This window comes from Crocuta crocuta, unplaced genomic scaffold (genome assembly GCF_008692635.1).
Source record: "Crocuta crocuta isolate KB4526 unplaced genomic scaffold, BGI_CrCroc_1.0 scaffold971, whole genome shotgun sequence".
Taxonomy (NCBI): domain Eukaryota; kingdom Metazoa; phylum Chordata; class Mammalia; order Carnivora; family Hyaenidae; genus Crocuta; species Crocuta crocuta.
In genome coordinates, this window is record NW_027527401.1 from 509,549 (window position 1) to 518,126 (window position 8,578).

The window sequence follows — 8,578 nt, forward strand, 5'->3', positions numbered from 1 at the left end:
CTTGATAACAAAATCCATGCATTTATAAATTAAAGAAAAGACACCAGGTTGTTTTTAATTTTTTTAACTCAAGTTATGAGAGCATTCTGATTTGTTCAGGATTGTGGAAATTGGGAGTTTCACTTTGAAATACTTTTTGAGCTGGTTGTGCCTCTGAAGGGTTCCCGCCTTAAAATGCTAGCTCATTCACCATGCTAGAATTTCCTTCTTTCTATATTCTGGGAATTCTGAAGTTGTCAGGTTTAAAAGGTCACTTATTATCTATTAGCGCATGAGGACACGGCTCTTTAAGAGACTCTAAGTCACAAACCCCCTTCAGAGTCGGGAGAAGGGTCTGGACACTGAGCCTGCGGCAGCGGCTGCGGGTCAGAAGGAAGCTCGGCGAGCGGCTCACCTCTCCTTGTCTGATGAGAGAGAGCTTTTCCTGTGCGACGGCCGTGAGCCCTTCCCTTGGCTGATGAACAACCACGGCTGACAGCACAGCTGAGACCCCTCATCTGCCCTTCAGAGCCCCCGCCGTGGTCACACTCGGAAGCCGGCCGTCGGCCCGCTCGCCGGCTCCCAGCTCTGGGGGTGCCCCGGCCACGGTGGCCGGGACCAGCCTGGGTCCTGGCGACTGGTGCTTGCCGTGGAGAAGGGACGTGGCCCGGACCACACGTTACCCTGGGTGCAGGTGGGCTGAGGGACTAGGCCGCCCGCTGGACACAGAATAGTCTGGGAGCGGGGCTGGGGGTGGGCGGAAATCGACCACGAAGGCAGAGGAAGACCGTCCGCGGAGGCACAGGTCGTCCGCGGGACGCTTGCGGGCCAGCCCCCCGGGTGTCGGTCAGCGCGCCGTGCTTTCAGTTCGGAAGCGGACCTGCGTGCGAGTGCGAAGCGAGTGTGGGCGAGGGCGTGCTGAAGCCCCGGAGGAGGGGCTGCAAGGTGGCTGTGAGGGCGCCCGAGGAGCCGTGGACAGCGAGGACGGAAGAAGGCACAGGTGGACTCCCAGACACCACCCCCCCCCCCCCCCCTCCCCCCCGCCAAACTTCCCACTGAAGTGCTCAAGAGCGGGGCGCAGCCTCCGCAGGGAGCGGGGTGTGGAGGACACGCAGCNCTGGGGCTGTCCTTCCCAGTGGAGGGAAAGTTTGCCTCTTTCCTGGACCAAAACGAGCGTGTTTACATGTAACTCGACAGCCTGGGTAGAAAGGGAGTCAGAGGGCGTCCTCCCGGACAGAGGTCATCCTGGGGCAAACTTGGGGTGGCCCGACAGCCCTGCCTCCCCGTGATGGTTATTTCCAAGTGTCAGAATTCTCCGGTCGGCGGACCATCCGTCTGAAGTTCATGTTTGTGTGTCTCCTGATCTTGCCCCCCACCCCCCGCCAGCTTGCCTGCCTGCCGTCAACCTCTCGGCCCTTTTCTGAGCTGGTGGCTTTCGGGGACCTGGCTGGGGCGACCTTCCTCTGCTCCCTGACCTGCCTCTCTCGGCTCCTTCCCTCTCCCTTCTAGCTCACTTCCCAGCTGACCCCCCGGTGGCCAGGGCCCCGCAGTGAGAAGGGCAGGCGCTGCAGCCAGACTTGGGAAGCCTCGTGTTCGGCAGGCGGGGGAAGCATCTCCGTGGAGCAAGTGTGGCTGCAGGGCCCGCTGTCGTCCATCCGGGCGGCTGGGGCGGCGGGAGCCCTGGCCTCAGCCCGCTCTGCCCCAGCCAGGCCACAGGGGCCACCTGGCGTCCGGCAGGACGCGAGCGGGTGGCCGCAGCCTCCCTGACCTCTCTGGGGTTCCAGGGCAACTGGGGGCTGGGGAGGGCCGGTCCCCTCCCCCCCCAGCCCCTGGGGAAGGGTCTCCTTCGGCCTAGAAGGTAGTGGTACCACTGTGCCGTGTCCCTGCTCTGTGACAGCCGGGATGAATAGCGTGATCCCAGGCCAGGAGATCTGGGGACACTGTGTGTGTGCACGCACGCACGCGCACACACACACACACACACTCCTCTCTCCATCTCCTCTGCCCCCCTCCCACCTGTGCAGACCCCCCACCCACAGGCTCTCGGCAGGCGGGTGGGTCTGGAGGGCCCAGGGGAGCAGGCGGAGCGCAGGGGCTTCTGGTGGAGGCGGGGGCCCTGCTGCCTGGCGGGTGGAATGAGCGGGGAGGGCGGTGGCCCGGGGTCCGCAGGTGGTGAGGACGTGCCCCGGGACCCGGAGGGTCTCGGGGAGCGGGGGTGCCCACCAGCCGCATCTTCAATGGTCACCCAGGTGCGCTCTGTTGCTGCTTTGTCCTCTGTCTCGACTCCCACCCCTGAGGTGTGGGGGACCAGCCCGTCCTGGGGGTCCCACCCTTCCCGGCGTGAGCCCCNAGCCAGCCGGGTGCCCCCACCCTGCCCCGCAGAGGAGCCGCCTCTGGGAACCCACCGCCCTGGTGGTAATCGGCATCCCCGGCTGTAAAGTCGGGTGTTCGCATTTATGAGATTTTTTTTTCATATCAGTAATTACCTTTTATGGGCCCGGCTGCCAGCCTGGGCCGCGCCTCTGGTCGCGGGGCGGGCGAGCGCGGGCCTGCCCCCTGCGGCTCCCCTGCTCACGCGGCAGAGCGCCTCACTTCGCACAGGGGCTCGGGGAGATCTGGGTCTGTGGTTAAGATTCTCACATTGGAGCGCGAGGACAATTATGTGTAGCTTTTATTTGGCCCCCAGGATTCTTACTGCATTATCCGTATTTCCTTTAATTTGTGGGATTTCTAGTAAATGGGCTTAAAAATAGGTCTGGGCGTGATGCCAGGCAGATGCGGGCAGCAGGCATCTCTGTCTCCTTGTCTAAAGGCAGAGTGGGGCAACCCTGGTGGCACTTGGGCCCGGCCCCCGCGTGTCCCCGAGGCAGCCCCACCGCCCCCGTCCGCCGGGAAGGTGCCCCGGCTCCTGGACAGGAAGGCGGGCTTGTGCTTGGGGCTGCCCAGGGAGGCAGGGCCAGGGCCATCTGGGGACTCGGGAAGGAGGCAGCGGATGCTGTGGGCTCTGTGCAGGCCAGGCCGGGCGGAGGGCGGGTTCCCGGCCGTTGGCCGGTGCGCCCCCGGGCTCCCCAGGTCACAGCCCCCAGGGGACCCGAGATCTGGGCCGCGGAGGCCCCCTCGGTGCCCGTCTGGGAGGGCTGTCACTGCATTGGGCTCCAGGGGGCTGGCGTGGCCGGTCCCCACTCTCCTGCCCTGTAGGCCCCACGCCCTGTGTCCCTGCAGGCAGGAGGGCTGGCCCCAGAGGCTGGGGCCGGCACCCCCCCCCGCCCCCTCCCTCCTTCCTGTGCAGGGCTGGAGCGCCCTCGGGACTCAGAAGACCCACGGACACGTCCCCCCGGCACCTCAGTGGCTTGGCGCCCCGTCCGACTCCATTCCAGAGTGGGGATGGGGGCATCTGTCTGCACCACCGTGTGAGCCGAGCCAGCAGGAGGGCCAGTGTGTCCAGGGGGTTAAGCGTGGAGACGGTCCCCATCCATGGGGTCANCAGGGCCAGCAAGGGTGAGGTTGGCCACGAGTGGCCAGGGCCCCTGCCACCGCCACCAGCCGCCACCTTGCCCAAAGCTCCGCGGTGGGGGCTGCTACATTGTGGCCCCGTTGCCTCGTAATCGGACCCCCCCCTCCAGCAGCTGATTTAGTATTTCTGTGTCTGATTTACATTAGGTTTTTAAGCATAATTAGAAATGCAGGGGAGCTTTGTGTCTTACCTCGACTATTTATGGCACGATATGCAGATGAGGAAGGCTATGAATATTAAGGACGGGGGTGTGTGGCAGAGCCGCTTCGGGTAAGGAGCTGGTGACCCGCACAGGGCGGGACCGGCCGCCGGGTGCCCCGGGGCCCCCGCAGGCCNTAGAGCTGGCTTCTTAAGTTATTAAACTACGCCCGAGGGAGACACTCTTCAAGCTTACGTTATTTAAATTACAAATACGGGTGAGGGAGATTGTCAGCTCTGCTCAGAACACTGCTTCCTTCTCTGGGAGCCTTCTGGAACCGTTTCGTGGCTCGAGAGCGGCCCTGGCGGGTGGCAGGCCAGTCGCCGTTCCTTCCCCAGTGACCGTTCACGCCCTGTTTGTTTGGCCCCCCACCCACACTTAGTCACAGGACTTGAGAGTAGAGCGTGGGAGGCTGGCGTGTCAAGGAGCCCCTCGGACGTGGGCTCGGCTGGGCCACGCCGCCCTCGAGACGGGGCCCTCGTCAGAGGCTGTACCGCTGGACTCATGCTGAGATGCGGGACCCACTGTCCCGCCTGCGGGGGAGTCTGCCCAGCCGCGCGGCCCCGCGACCGCGGCTCTGATGGCCGCTCGTGCCTGCCTGGTGCCCGGGGTCCTTGTGTGTGTCGGGCCTCTCAGAGGACCAGCCCCGTGTCCGTGGCGCTCTCCTCGGGGCAGCGAGGGGCCAGGACAGATAAGCACACGGCTGAATTTGCGGATTCCGGTCTTGGGGGAAGGAAAACTAAAGCTCCCAGGCACACAGTGACGTTGAAGCCGGCTGTGGTGCCTGATGCTGGGGGGCGGGGGGGCGGTGAGGCAGAGCGGGAAGCGCGTGCCCCTTCCCCGGGCACACCGCGTGCAGAGGCTGAGGCAGGATTCTCCTCTGCAGAGGGGCCCTAGGGGCCCCAGGGGGGGCTGGCTGCAGACCCCTGCGGCTGGGGCCGTGGTGGCCGGTGCAGGTCCCAGCCCCGTGTCCTTGTCTGCACCCACCTGGAGAGGAGGGCACACGGTCAGTGTGGTGGGCGCACACTGGGGCTGCGGGGAGGGGCTCCCGGACGCCGAGCCCCCACCCTGGGGCCCCGGTCCTCGAGAGGCGGCTGGCCCTTCCATTAGCAGCGAGGCTCCGAGGCCCAAACTGTTGGCCGCCTCGCCCAGCCCCCGGGGACCCAGCACGCCGAGCTGCACGGCGGCGGAGCTCAGACCCCGAACGACCCTGGAAGGGTCCCCGTCCCTGGCTGCCTCGGAGGCGCAGCGCTGCTCAGCGCAGCCAGGGCACTGACCGGGCCCGGGGTGTAAGGGAGCCTCTCTTCCCGCCGCCCGGTAACCAGAGCCTGAGCTGTACTTGGAAAGCTCGCTCCCCGCCCTCTCTCGACAGCCAGCCCGGGCGCACACAGCAGGCGCAGCCCTGATGCCCGCCGTGCTCACGTGTGTTCGCGCTGACTCATGGGGTAGCTTGCCTGNACTTCTTATTAGATTGAAAAAATTAAATCCTGCACAATAATCTTATTTAATTTCATTTATCATTTATCTCGCCTCTCCTTCCCTTGCTGGTGGTGACCCCACAGAAGTTAAGACGCTACGTCGTTCTACCTCACGAGGCTCCTCAGGATCTGCGGGGGGGGGGGTGCCCCTGACAAGGACCCCCAGACCTTGGAGCCATGTCTGAATGGGGTCCTGGGTAGGAGGAACCCCCTGCTTGGACTGCCCATCCTCTGGTCCTCTGGCCCCAAAGAGAAGTCCTCGGTGCGTTCCCGGTGCCTGTAGGGTCCCCTGCTCCCCCGGCTGCACCTGGAGCCCCGCGTGGCCGCCCTCGGCCCGGCCACACCCGAGGACCTGTGGCCCGTTTGCGTCCTGCCCAGGCCCGCTAACCCAGGGGCCCACACCCCACGGCCAGTCCCTCGGTCCCTGTGGGGGTGCCTGTCTGCAGCTCTTGGGCAGGTACCCCACGCCCTTCACACTGGGCCCCTCCCTGTGCACCTGCTCCCCGCCCGTGACCCTGGGCCCCAGATCCCGGCTCCCCCCGAGAGAGGGTCTGCAGAGAAGAGCCCCGCTTCACTACCCATGTTTTCTCATCCTGGGGGGAGGTCTCGGAGTCTGTGTGGGGTGGGGGCCCCCGAGGCTGGCACAGCTGGACTCTGGCTTTGGGATATCCCAAAGTGGGTTCCGTTCTGAAGGGTGTAATGAGGGGGCCGGGTTCCGCGGGGCAGTGGCTTTGAGGATGGCCAGAGTGAGCTAAGTGAGAAATTTCTGCGGCTACTCCTGGCTCTCAGCGGCATGGCGACTCTTGCTGTGGGGGGGGAAACTGAGGCACTAAAGGGGGGAAAGGTGGTCTTTGGTGGGGCTGGTGCCCGCTGCCCTCCGCCCCCTCAGGTCCCGGGCCCCTCCTCTCTGGCCCCCCGCACAAGGGTCGGCCCTTGACTTCCCTGCTTTGACAGCTCTGGGCACGTAAACCAAGCCTTTATTTTATTCTTTTCTCCTAAAGCTCAGCTTTGTTCTTGTCCCGGCCAAGGCTTCTAAGAAAGCAATCTAAACCCAGCTCTTGGAGGGCTGTCCTGGGCTGGGCTGTGGGACGGCAGCCTCGCCCGTGCAGGTGGCCTGAGGACACGCATCCCCGGGGACCCAGACGGCCTCATCACCTTCCAGGGGAATAATGGTCCCCTCTCAGAGCGGGCGGCCTGGCCCCCAGCCCTGGGGCACAGGTGTGGGACGGGCCAGGCGGGGGCTGACAGAGACGCCCACATGGACCACCGCCTCCTGGCTGGGTCACCGCAGGTAGCAGTCCCCGGGATGCAGTTTGCTGAGGCACGGCGTGCGCCCCGCTTCAGCCGTAGGCTTCATTAGTACCGTCCGCCTCGGCCCTGTAGTGGCCGTGAAAGGGTACACCTGACCCCCGGGGACAGGTGAGCATCCCAGTTGCAGTGCCATTTGCTCGAGGCCGCAGGACATGGGAACGGAGCGTCTGGGGCTGGGCCTGGCATCTGGGGGCATTGCCTGGAGGGACCCGGGATCCCAGCCCTGCTGACCAGTCAGGACTGCTGCTTGAAGGGACAGGCTCCGAGGGCCTCATGCTGTCCCTGCTCTCAGTTTGGGGCTTGCCCAGCCCCAGGCCATTGGGACCCTCTGGGCTCTGGCGCACGGTGTACCTTTGTTGGCCTCTGTCCACCGCAGCCGGGCTCAGGGGACCCTGCGTTTGCTCTCCCGGACGCTCCTGGCACCGGGTGCTGTGGTCCTGCGAAGGGGCCGTTTGGAGGGCCCCTCTCCTGTGCCCAGCGTTTGGTTAAATGTCCACCAGGCAGTGGGCAGACCCACCCTGACCTTGCTCAGCTCAAGAGGCACTTGGCAGGCTTCTCTGAGGAGGTGACCATGAGGCAGAGACCTGAGCTCACAGGTCTGTTCCAGGCAGGGCGCGGGCGCAGCACAGCTGGCGGGGACGGGGATTGTTCGTGCAGGCTGCGTGTGCGCGGCCCCTGGGGCCCGAGTCCAGCACCGGTAGGGCAGGGCCCCCCCATCATGGGTTCCGCCATTGTATGGCCTCTCGGTGGCCCTCTCTGCCTGTGCCCTGGTCTCCCTCCTTTTGTGGCTGGGTGGCACGTGGGGGGCTGTGCCCCCAGCCCCCTCATCTTGGGGCCAGCGGGCTTCTCCCAGGCCCCGACACAGGGGTGCTGCTGAGACCACGGCCCAGTCGGGGGCCTGACACGGCATCTGGCAGGGGCGGCCCGAGGTCTGTCCTTCTGGGTCTGGATAAAAGCAGGGTGGCCAGGCTCCCCGCTGCCCCTGGGCTTGTGCAGACACAGGCGTCGGTCTGCGTGGACGCCCAGGGCAGCGGAGGAGCGGCGGTCCCCCAGCAGCTTTCCCAGGGCAGGGCCAGGCCGCGCGGGGCACGTGGCCGTCGCCCCAGAGCCTGTCTGCTGCTGGCCAGGCCCCCCACCCCCTGGACTTCCTGCTTCGATGCCCTCCAGGCAGAGTGCGAGGGCCCGAGGTCTGGACTCGCTCCATCGCTGGGGGGACGAGGGCCCGGCCCCCTGTCAGAGCAGCGAGGGGGGACCACTTCTGCAAATGCTCCACGCTCGGTGCTCATGCGGCTGCCCACGGAGGGGACCCTGCCGCCGCCGGGCGGCCTCCCCGCACCTGCGTTTCTTCCTGCGCCCGGGCCTTCCGCAGCGTTCTGTCTGCTCTGGGAGGCTGAGCCGCCGCTTGTGAGCGCGGACGCGCCAGATGGCCCTTTCTCTCCCTCCGGACGCCGCCGCTGCCGCGGAGGGGGCGGTGGGAGGGCTGCTGCCTGTCCCCCAGCCCCTCCCGCTCCGGCCACCAGGGTTAGGCTCTCGGTGGTGGCAGCTGTGCCGGGCGCTGCCAGGACAGGCCTTGGCCGTCCCCAGTCTCCACTGGCTTCCTTTTTGCAGGCCGCGTATGTTCTTCCCAGGGCCGCAGTCCGGGGCGAGAGGGGAAACTGAGGCTGGGCGGGCCGGTGGTTTGCCACAGGTGGGGGCGTGCGCCCGGAGCAGGACAGGCCGCGTGCAGGCCCAGGGGAGGAGCCCGGCCTCCACACGGCCACCCTGGGGTGGTGGCTTTGCTGTCCCTGGGGTCTGGCCCAGCTGCACTCAGAGTTGCTCTTCTTGAAAAGACCCGCGTGGGGGTTTGGGGGACAGGGTGACTTCCGTGGGTGAGTGGGTGGGGTGTGGGGCTGCATTAGTGGGCCCTGCTGCTCCGGGACGCCAGGGAGAAGTGGGGAGGCGGACGTGGCGCCCTGGGGGGCGCTGGGCCTCAGCCTTGCCCCCCACCTGCCTCGGGGGTCTTCTCCCACCTGTGCTTTCCTTTCTGCCTCCTGTTCCCATCACCTGCCCCTCTTCCCTGCTGGGCTCCCCACCCTCCCCCTCCGCCCTGCCTGCCCT